The sequence below is a fragment of the Myxocyprinus asiaticus genome, chromosome 19 (assembly GCF_019703515.2).
Source record: "Myxocyprinus asiaticus isolate MX2 ecotype Aquarium Trade chromosome 19, UBuf_Myxa_2, whole genome shotgun sequence".
Classification (NCBI taxonomy): Eukaryota; Metazoa; Chordata; class Actinopteri; order Cypriniformes; family Catostomidae; genus Myxocyprinus; species Myxocyprinus asiaticus.
Genome location: NC_059362.1, coordinates 11,705,781 through 11,718,450, shown reverse-complemented (window position 1 = coordinate 11,718,450; position 12,670 = coordinate 11,705,781).

Below are 12,670 nucleotides of genomic sequence, written 5' to 3'. Positions count from 1 at the left end.
TTGAACTCTCGGTAGCAGATAAATCTAAATATAATCAAGCATACTTACAGGTTGTGATCCTGAAGTGCCAGATTGTCCCAACAAATTGGGAACTGCACCATCTTTCAGGAGTAACCATCTTGAAAATCCGACATTAGTTGTGGTTGTACTGCTAAATAAATAAATTTTAATCACTGATTCGTCAATTCGTCTGCCTTTGGAAGTCCAAACAAAGACGTTTTGCTTTTGCAGTGAAGAAAACCGCGTCTTCTCGACATGGTGACAACACTAACCCAACTCATCCTGGCCTCGGCTATAACTACATTTGTTTGAGGGTGGGCTAAAGTAGCCCTTAGGTGGGCATTATTCAAATGTGTTACATAGTGATGCAGGTACTTTACAGAAGAAATGATTGGACTATAAACAGCCCATTTCTTGTAGTTCTTGAGCAGTGTTGTCTGTGGGATAAAATAACTCCTTTTTGTGTGGACTTTGTGTTTTGTAACCTTTGACCTTTTACATGCAGAAACAGCTATATTACATACTAAAGGAAAGCAGTGGCAGCCCGTGCATTATAAGGTTTGGCATTCAGTGCGATTCATGCCATTAAGAAAACACTGTTTCAGAATGAATAAGCCACCCTATGCCTATGGACATCATACATTATATCGCAGCCAAATAATAATCCCAATTGACATTTTTAAAACAAGTTCACGCACGAAAGCCAAAACCAAGAAGGTCTAATTCCAGGAAAAATCTATCTAATAATAATGCGATCTAAATATTGCTTGCAATCATTTTTGTTTCGTCAGGGTACACGGTTACTTTTCAAAACTTAAACTGACACTGAATGCTCCAGCCAGCCTAATTTACACTTAGAAAACTCCTGATGTTGTTATAACAATGCAAAAAGCACTTACCAATTTACTTGAAGTGGAAATCAGCCCTTCTCTCCTGTTTACATCTCAGGTTTTTAAATCCATAAGGATCTCTTTCTCAATGGTGATGTGGCAGTGACAGCTGACTTGTCAGCATATCGCACTCTTTGCTTTCACATTACGTACATCACTTAAAGCTTGATTGCGTCACTCCAGGCCAGCTAGAAGGCCTCACCTGGGACATATCCTAAAGACTACACCCAGCAAGAACAAATAAATCAATCGGATTGGCTGATGAATCTGACAATCTGACTTTAGATGCCTATTCACTGCACTGTTAATGGATTCTGTCGAAATTCTGAAGACTTAACGGGGTGGAGTTCAGACTCACACGCTGCTTCGGAAGCACTCGGCTTTGGGCTTGCGATTTGTGAAACAGTTGTCACGCTTCGCTTGTAAGCATCAAGAAATAAATTCTGATTGGATAAACTATTCATTGTTTGCTATTCGTTTTTAGATGAATTAGGAGTGGAAAGCGATTGAAAATAAATAGGCAAAAAGGTGAATGAGAAAGAAAGGACAAAAAAATATTCATTTATTGGACATGTTAGGCCAGCAGAGAAGGCTTTGTTGGCCCTGAGAATTCACCACTGAAGGAAGGGTAAAATCCCCAAAAGCATAATAGGGCCTCTTTAAGTATTTCACATATCCTAATTTTGCATTGTTTCCTTTATCAGAAAATAAAAATCTATTCTGTTACATGTATCACAAAAAGCACCATGGTATTACAATGTTTTTTTAGACAACCTTTACATATTTTTTAAGTACCTTGGAGTACCATTACAAGATCATGAAATATTAATATAGTAATCATTCGGTACTATGGTATTACCCTGGTAACACCACAGTGCTTCAAAGTCTTCAGATCTTTTTCTTGTCTCATCACTTATATAAACTTTCTCTCATCTCTGCTCCTTCACTTCATCCTGTTATCTTTGCTGCTTCCTCACTGAGCTCATCATCCTCTTTATACAACTGACACTTTTTATAGTACTTTCTCTTCATTTCCTTTCATATTAATGTAATGCTATTTTACAAAAATTCTGGCATTAATAGTAAGGAATGTCAGAAATGAGAGTTGTATGCGATGTCGGAAACCCAAGCGAGTTTTATTCTTTTGATGAATGTACACTACAATACATAGAGTGGACTTTTTATCTGACCTGTTACTCTTCTGAGGCAACAACACTTCGATGTTCCAGAGCAAATTCCAAACTGCATTTTTACTCCCTTGAAGGGCACTGCTGTGGGAAGGGGACACCCCTCGAAAGCATGTTCCAAACGAAAGTGGGGAGTTCCTGCAGAAAACTCCTGCACAATGTGTATGGTTTAAAACCACCCGAACCATCCGAAAGAACTGATTTGAGGAAAAGAATCGGACTTCCCATCACTACATACAACTCACGCGAAAGGTGTGTGTGTTTCAGGTCAATTTCTCTCGATTTGTGAAACATTCTCAGCAGTTTGGGTGTGTGACGTTAAAATACATGACAAATGGCACTGCGTATGGATTTCATACGGAACGCAATTTTTTCCCTTAATTATGGGATGATTCCTTATTTTACAGGACGTTTGGCATATTTGGTTAATTAATTTTTCCTGCTACTACTTCAGCGTGAGGGTGACTCACTCTCTCTCCACTCACTGTCATAAATTCCCTCAGTTGTTGATGGCAGTGACAATGGTTTTCAGGGTAGGGGAATGGAAGAATTCAAGTGATAATGCATAAATTACAACTAAGAATCTCCAGTTTCACAAAACAGCATCCAATACAGTTAAAGGGAAACTAACACAAATATTGATCCTTAGAAATCGTTATACACAAACAGCCCTGGGAAAAAAGTAAGCATACAGCGAATACGTGTGTATGGCCCCGACTACACCACTGGTTTGAATGATGTACGTGTGCTCTCAGGGAAAGCTTTCTGTCTATGCTTCACTGTAAAGCCCGATAAGTTAATTTAACAAAAACAATTTTTTGAAACTGATGACAACGAAAATTTACGTGACATTAACTCAATTTTGTAAGTTAAAGAAACATTATTTTTAAGTAGCTTTTACTAGATAATTTTAAGTGACATTAACTCAATTTTGTAAGTTAAAGAAACATTATTTTTAAGTAGCTTTTACTAGATAACTTTAAGTGACATTAACTTAATTTTATAAGTTAAAGAAACATTATTAAGTCATTTTTAGTATGTTAAAAAGAAAGAAATATGAAATTGCAAAACAGGGTCAGTTCATATTGTATTTATGATTTCCGACAAAATTTCTCATAGTAGGACTTGAACGCACCAAATGCCACACATTAGATTTGTAATTAATGCTTTATCAATCTAATATATCATTATTGTGCGGCCACAGATAATGATGGGAAATGGCAAAAGTTTTGATGCAAACGCTTGTCACTGCATTAACCAGCTAAATAAGTCTTACCCTGTGTCCGAAATCATATACTGTCAGAGTACAGTATGTACTGTATTTGGAAGAAAACACTTCTTGGCCTGTAAAACAGTACATTCTTTATGTTTACATGCGAGCTGTATGAATAGATTCTGGATTGACCAGTGACCAATATATGATGTTATAACAACAACTGGAAAAACTAATCTACTCTGGTTTTGTTAAATAAGAACAATTTTAGCACAAACAACTTTCTTTATACTGTATATATATCAGCTGAATAGAGCCGTCCGACTCACGGTTCACTAACATTCTTTTAAGTACAGCATTTTAAACGTGACAGATTATGGGATAGTAAAGTGTCCAGTCAATCTGCACTTCAGAATCTTGCCAGAAATATTGTAGGTCATCAGGGTATTTCTCACTTACTGGTATATAAATACTGAGGATTCGGACATGCTACTCCATCGGTATACTGTTTTTGGCATACTAAATAGTAGGGAAGTATAGATAATCAGACACAGCATGGTAAGTTTTATCGTTAATCTTCATTAACAGTACAAAAAAAAATAAAAAATGCACAGTTGAAATCCTTAAGTAAAACAAATTTATTATCAATAACAATTTTCTTCTGCCAATGATTCTTAAATCAACACGTCCCCAACTCAGAAAGTCTGGGCTTGAAGAAAATGGTGTTCATGTCTGTTCAGCTGTTAGATACGATCATTCTGACATGACTTGAACACACCATTTGTCATTTTAGACTTACACTGACACCTAGGGGCTTGGATGCAGCATCACTCAAATGCAATAGTTTTCAGTTACTGAAGCCATTGTAGTAATTCACTGTTCACAGTCAGTCATGAATAATTTAATCCATGAGTGAAATGCTGCATCTGAATATGCATACTTCCTTGCTACAGCATATAGTATGGCAAAAACATTATGCCAATGGAGAAATATGTCCGAATCCTCAGTATTCATAAAACAGTAAATGAGAAATACCCAGATGACCTACTATTTCCAGTAAGATTCTGAAGTGTGAATCGACTGAACACATCTCATAATCTCTCGGAAGCTGAGAAGACACTGGATTAAAAAACAGCAGAGAACCACAAATCAGAACAGCTCTTTTCTCAACTGTAAGTGCTATATATAACAAGAAGTTGTTTGTTGTGCTTTAATGGTGCTTGCTTAAAATCACAGCTAATTATTTTTGTGGTTGTTGTTATTACGTCATATATTTGTGTTGTAAGGTACTATTTAATGCTGTACAGTTATACGTAATGTGTAAAGAAACCTAAAGGGAGAGCTGTGGTGCACAGCTGGTGAGAGGCGAGTTGCGAATTGATCTGGCAGAGTTACGTGCTACCTCGTGTGGCTGTCAGTTGATGTTAATAAAAGTTCAGACATTTACTAAATAAAGTCCTGTTACTGAAACATCACATGTTGTCAGAAGTGGAGCAGCGGAAAAAGTATGGCAAAGTTTCATCCTCCGGACAGTTTTGATTTTAGCCACCCTGAACGATGTCCAGAATTGCGTCAGAGGTTTCACCGCTACAGGATAGCTACCAAGCTGGATAAAGAAGAGGCGGAGGAACAGGTCTGTACGTTGCTTAATTCACTGGGAAAGAAAGTGAAAGTGTATCAAACATTCACATTCATAAATGAAGAAAGGGAGGAATCTGATACTGTAATCAGGAAGCTTGACAACTACTTTGTACCTAAAGTTAACATCATTCATGAACGAGCACAATTTCACATGAGGGGTCAAAAGTCGGGTGAAACAGCAAAGGAGTACATTCACAGTCTCCATGAGCTAGCGAACACATGTGACTTTGGTGCCGCTAAGGATAAGAATATCCATGACAGGCTCGTGAAAGGGATTCTGGACCGAAAGTTGCCAGAAAAGCTCCAATTAATGCCTGATTTGACTCTCAGTAATGCCGTAGAACTTGTGAGGCAATCTGAACAAGTCCGAGGACATGTCAGTGAACAGGCAGCTAACATCAGCGCACAGATTAGCGAAGTGGCTGGCGCTAGGCGGAAACATCATTATTACGAAAGAGGAAGACAGTACCTTGGCACAAAAGGAATCCAGTCTGAGCAGGCTTTTGAGTGGAGGTGTAAAAGATGTGGAAGGAATCATGGAAAAGGGGAAATGTGTCCAGCAAAAAGTGCTGAGTGTCACAAATGCAGAAAGAGAGGTCATTTTGCTGCAATTTGTTGAACCCGAGAAGTCCATGATGTTAGCAAACCACCAGAGGGAAGCAGTGTAACACACTTCCTAGGTGAGTTAATTCAAATTACTGATAAAAGTTGTGCATGGACAGTCACACTTCCAACATAGACACAGACATAGACTTTAAAATTGATACTGGCGCTGACATAAGCATGATTTCTGACAAAACCTTTTCAATTTTGAAGCATAAGCCACAACTCAGTAGTGTCAGTATGAAACTTAAGAGCCCAGGAGGTACGTTGAGCTGCAGAGGAGAGTTTACCTTCAAGGATAGGCAGTATAGATTTAAAGCATGTGTGGTGACTGGTCCCAACATAAATAATCTCCTTGGCTGTGACGCAGCAGTTGTAATGGGTTTAGTAAAGAGGCTGGAAGAGCTCCAACCCACTCTTTCTTCTGAATGCTGTACCATACAGTGTGCCCACTGCAAGACGGATGTCCGTGCCCTTGCTCCCAAAGGTTAAAGGGGAATTAGAGAGGATGGTGCAGAACCACAACGGACAGCTGAAACCGGTGGCCTACTGTTCTAGGGTGCTGACCGATGCTGAAAAAAGATACACCCAAATTGAAAAGGAGTGCCTGGCAGCTGTGTGGGACTGGGAGAAATTTTCAAGATTTTTGTATGGACTGGAAAGTTTTACCTTACAAACTGATCATAAACCACTGATTCTATTAATCAGTGCCAAAGACCTTGATTCAGTTCCACTGAGATGCCAAAGACTGCTACTTCGGATGATGCACTACAATCCAGTTGCACAGTATGTACCTTGTAAACAGCTGGTAGTTGCTGACACGCTTTCACGACACCCTCAGACAGCTATTTTGTCAGAGGTTTCCAAATTCATGCAGAAAGTGGAAGCTTATGAAGAAGCAGTCAGCAGTGCATGGCCGATTTCTACCACAAAGCTGGAAACTGTGAAAGGACAAACAGAGATGGATGCTGAGCTACAGATGGTGAAACAGTACTTGAATGTTGGCCGGCCCAGGTATGCATCTGACGTCCCTAAAGCTGTGAAATCTTTTTACAGTGCACGTCATCACTTATCAATCTCTCAGAATCTAGTACTGTACTATGATAGGATTGTAATTCCCCAAAACACGCGGCCTGACATACTTCATAGGTTGCACAATGTTCACCAAGGCATAGTGAAATGTAGGGAAAGACCCAGAATTAGTGTGTGGTGGCCTGGCATAGGTAAGGAGATTCAGCAGTTAGTTAATAGCTGCATGGACTGTCAAGAGTCAAAACCCACTCAAAGGAAAGAGACACTTATAACCACTCCATTACCAGAACATCCTTGGGAGAGAGTTGCAGCTGATATCTGCGAAGTGAACAAGCAGCATTACTTAGTAGCAGTAGACTATTTTTCTAGATACACAGACATAGCTCACCTTCAGAACCTATCAGGTGAAACAACACGTGCATGTCTAAAGAACATGTTTGCGCGATGGGGCTGTCCCAATGTTCTTATTACAGACAATGGACCACAGTTCAGTGGATGTGTTTTCAAAGACTTTGCGAGAGACTGTGATTTTCAGCACATTACTTCGAGTCCCCATTATGCGCAGTCGAATGGAGAAGCTGGGAGAGCAGTGCAAACAGCAAAAAAGATTCTGAAACAGTCTGATCCATTCACAGCTTTGATGAGCTACAGAGCCACACCTCTCCAAGCTACTGGTGTGAGTCCTTCACAACTCATGATGGGCAGACAAATTAGAACTACAGTCCCCACATTGGAGTCACACCTGCAACCAGCATGGCCTGATCTTAGGAAAGTGTGAAAGGTGGGTGAAAAGGCCAAACAGAGCTATAGAAAGTACTACAACAAAAGGAACAGTGTCAGAACATTGCCTGAACTTTCACCAGGAACTACAGTCGCTGTTAAGCTAGATGATGAAAGAGGGTGGAAAAAGTCTGGTACTGTCCTCAGAAAATGTGACACACCACGGTCTTACATTATCCAATCTGTTACTGGAGTACTTCGTCGAAATCAACGACACTTAATGTCCACAGCCAGTTACAATGAATCAACATCTGCTCAGGTACAACAGACACCTGTACAGGGAGAACCCTGTGACAACTACCCCTAATAATGCCCCAGACATTCTAGTGCAGGAAGAACAACTAGGTAAAAACTTACCTGGGTCTATATCCAGTCATGCTACTAGCATTTCACCATCGAAGGTGAAAACAATGTCTGGTCGAATTGTTAAACCCGCAGAGAGATACAGAGACTTTTTGTGATTAAAACACACAAACACACTCACTACACATGGACTTTGGTGGTGCATGTTCATCAATGTGAAAAAAAAAAGAAAAGAAGAATGTTCATGTACACATACTATTGTTGAATTGCAAAGATGTGTTTGATAAATGTGAATGTTGAAAGGGTTTAAGGGACTGTTGGAAAATGTTGTGATCTGAGATTCATACAGGTTACAAAGTTCAGTTGATTATTAGTGGGTTAAGTAAACATTAGTATATTGATCAATGTTATGAGTAATTTGATGACCTAATGTGTTGTATATGTTAAGTAACACCAAAGGAAGTGTGATGTGTTGTAAGGTCATATTTAATGCTGTACAGCTATATGTAATGTGTAAAGAACCCTAAAGGGGGAGCTGTGGTGTGCAGCCGGTGAGAGGCAAGCTGTGAGTTGATCTGGCAGAGTTACTTGCCACTTCGTGTGGCTGTCAGTTGATGTTAATAAAAGTTCAGACATTTACTAAATAAAGTCCTGTTATTGAAACTTCACAATATTCAGCGCACAAGCCAATGTTCATGTTCCCGGATGAAGAATGTCTCGAATCTAGTCATACTACTCGCATGCATACCTAAAGTACGTACTGTTTAACTGGCCGATAAGTGCATCCTTCATCATATACATTACATACTCTGACTGACAGTACATGATTTTGGATACAGAAATAGTGTCAAATAAAAGGACAGTTACTGAGATTAAGCGAGTAGTATTTATCTGGTCATGTGATCCTAACATGGCAGCCCCCATGAGGAGACCCTTTCCATGTAGAATAAAACAGCTTTTATGACGTTACTGATATGACTGGAGTCTTCATTTTAATGTGAGTGCTCATGATTGCATATATATGTTTCAAAATTACAATTCATTTCTTTAGGAGTAAAACTTATTTAATGAGTAAAAAAATCTGAGTGCACCTTTAATGGTGAAAACAGGGACTTTGTGATTGGAAATGGTGTGCTGTTGTTGTTTTTTTTTTTTTTTTTTTATTGATTTAATTTTTGGAAATACATCTTTTCTGTTACTGTTTTTCTTTACTGCTATTTCAAACCCACAACCTTCTTTGGGTTTAAAAGAGGATTCAACACAATACTTTCAGGCAATTAAAATATAGTATGGAAACTAGTTCCAATATTATTCACCAATCAACATGGAAAACATGGCATGGAGACATGGAAAATAGCTGATGATGATGATAATGACAAATAGCTAATGAAATGATCAGACATAGAAATGATAACCCTGATAGGAATAATGATTATGTATAGCTGACTTTAAATTTCTGTGTGAGTTCCATTATGGTGAATAGTGGAGCTTGAGCTTAGTTTGAGGACAGGTACAATTTAAGAGTGTTTTATACAGCTTTACTCAATGAGCCATTGTACTAGCTAATTCTAGCACATACTAGCTAGGTTTTCTCTACTTCAAGTATTTAAATTGATATTGTATGTTAAATTGATCAACACGCATGAGTATTACAAAATCAAAAACTGACAGTTCTGCTTACACTTGTAATTTATTAACTTAAAATTTTTATTGTAACTGATTACCTCAAATTTGTTTGAGTTCTGCTAACATATTTGGGTTTACAGTGTATAAGGAAGGCTATGTTAAACCTTGTAGATGAAAATAAATCATATTTCCCTTATGTTTTAATAACCTTGGTGATCCTCCCAACAGTCAACTCTGCTCTCTTGACATCAGTATCCTTATTTTACTAATCATTTCATAATCATTTCATGCTCTTGAGAAGAAAACCAATTTACACCTGCATGGAGGACAATCAAGGTGTGATAGGGTTCAGCAAATGTCTGGTATTTCCGAAAAAAGGAGAGAGAGCTCTGTCAGATATTGCTTATATGAAAAGGAAAGGTTTAGGTTTTAAAGCATGTTTAAATGAACTTGCCGTTAATTTGGTTAAAAAATGCAAGGCAATGAACATGACGAGTTTACAGTAAAAAGAAAACAATTTCTCACATTTTTACATGATAAATGTTTGTAGGCCAAGATCCAGTATCAGCCCTCAAGAATAGTTTAGAACCATTATAGCTTTTGAAGTTGCTTTTTTAAAGTGCTTAATGGTGTAGCCAAATCAGATAGCAAAGCCTCTAAGGAAACATTAGAGATCATTATGATAACATCAACTTGAAATATGGAACTAGCACTAGAAACATTTTTAACATTTAAGATCAAACAGCCCCCACTTGGCCCTTTTACATGGGAATACATAGTAGCATATGCTCTTTCTATGGTTTGTGATTAGAGAAACTGACTGACCCATCGTCAGTCTCACAGATGCTATGAGCCACCAGAATTTCAGAATGCTTGCATGGCATCTGACAGCATGGCACATATCAACCCATGTGAAGTTTGACCGAGAAAGGCGATCCATTTATGGACAAAGCATTGGGCCTGTCTTTCACTATCTCTGTACCTGATAGAGATAAGCACCCTGTTTGTCCATAATGCTTGGCAAAGAACCCTCTGCTATGGCTCGGTTAAAATAGTCAGAGAGGAATTACAGATAAACCCAGCATCAAGACTTCTCACTGTCTCCTTATGTCTACTTTAACATTTTAATACATAAGATCAGGGATCTTGGAACTTGACAAGCAGGTTGAGGAAGCCTATGAAATTAAATTGATTTTATTTGAAGTTTATTGCTCCCACTGGTAACTTAGACCAAATTAAAGTATACATGGATCAATGATTTTAAGAAGAGACATGGAAAATTGTATATTGTTTACAGTTTTTCTCAATCGTTTTGGCTCAATTTTCGAATGAGATTTTTTTATTTTTTTATTTTTTAACATTAAGTTCAAATCTTTGAAAAATTAGTTTCTTGTTCACACCAGATTTGAATTTCTTATTCATTTAAGCAAACTGCACATGTTTTGGCACATGCGTACAAAAGCGTATGAACAATTGTCTACAATTTGCACAATTGTAACTAAATGCACATGAGTTGATTCTCTGACAACTTCTAAACATTCTTTCATCATGTGAGCCATCACATGCAAAATGATCCATTCAATTATCAAAATCTGTCAGACATACATGTATATTCCATAAATATCTATGACATGGAATGTTTGTGATGTCTGCTAAATCTCTGGCCAGACCAACAAGAGCGACAGGATGTCCACCAAGAAGATGGGAACTTAGTGTTACGTACTGTGAGGAGGTACATGTTATTGTTTTTTACAGAACTACCACAAGTTTTTTCATTGTTGCGTTTTTCTTTTTTTTTTTTTTTTTTTGCATGGATGTCATTTTGTGGCAATTTTCTGTTCACAATATAAGACTTTACATGTAATAAATGTGTAAAAATAGACATGCAGATGTGAATTTTCTGTTTACATGTAACACTGCCACAAAAATATATTTACTGTATACATACAAATGTGCATATACTTTTTCTGTGTACTACAGTATTGTACAGTACTGACTTTTCCCAGTAAACTTTTACCTACTGTTGATATCAGTATCTAAAAAGCTCAGTGTGAAACACAATAGCATTCAGCTAGACAAAACTGACATTCTTGTATAGAACAGTAAGCAGTCAGTGTCAACAAAAACAAATCACATGATGACAAAAAAAAAAAAAAAAAAAAAAAACTTTTCAGTTTGGTGGCATTGGCCAATTTACTGACAAAATAACTAGGCTTTGAAGCATGAATTAAATGTTTTGGGTGAGCTACTACATTTTGCAGACATGCAATAGTTGTGATGTCCCATAAAACAGTTGTGACAATTGCACTTACACTTTAGAGAATGTTATACACTGGCGGCCAAAAGTTTGGAATAATGTATAGATTTTGCTCTTATGGAAAGAAATTGGTACTTTTATTCACCAAAGTGGCATTCAACTGATCACAATGTATAGTCAAGACATTAATATTGTGAAAAAATACTATTACAATTTGAAAAAATCTCAAAGATTTCTCATCAAAAAATCCTCCACGTGCAGCAATCACAGCTTTGCAGATCCTTGGCATTCTAGCTGTCAGTTTGTCCAGATACTCAGGTGACATTTCACCCCACACTTCCTGTAACACTTGCCATAGATGTGGCTGTCTTGGGCACTTCTCACGCACCTTACAGTCTAGCTGATCCCACAAATGCTCAATGGGGTTAAGATCCATAACACTCTTTTCCAATTATCTGTTGTCCAATGTCTGTGTTTCTTTGCCCACTCTAACCTTTTCTTTTTGATTTTCTGTTTCAAAAGTGTTTTTTTCTTTGCAATTCTTCCCATAAGACCTGCACCCCTGAGTCTTCTCTTTACTGTTGTACATGAAACTGGGGTTGAGCGGGTAGAATTCAATGAAGCTGTCAGCTGAGGACATGTGAGGTGTCTATTTCTCAAACTAGAGACTCTGATGTACTTATCCTCTTGTTTAGTTTTACATCTGGCCTTTCACATCTCTTTCTGTCCTTGTTAGAGCCAGTTGTCCTTTGTCTTTGAAGACTGTAATGCACACCTTTGAATGAAATCTTCAGTTTTTTTTTTTTTGTTTTTTTTTTTTGGCAATTTCAAGCATTGTAAAGCACGAGTTTCTTTTTCGCCATTTTTGACCTAATATTGACCTTAAGACATGCCAGTCTATTGCATAATGTGGCAACTCAAAAACAAATTAGCAATTTAGCATGATTACTCAAGGATGAGGTGTTGGAGTGATGGCTGCTGGAAATGGGGCTTGTCTAGATTTGATAAAAAAAATGATTTTTTTCAAATAGTGATGGTGCTGTTTTTTACATCAGTAATGTCCTGACTATACTTTGTGATCAATTGAATGCCACTTTGGTGAATTAAAGTACCAATTCCCTTCCAAAACAGCAAAATA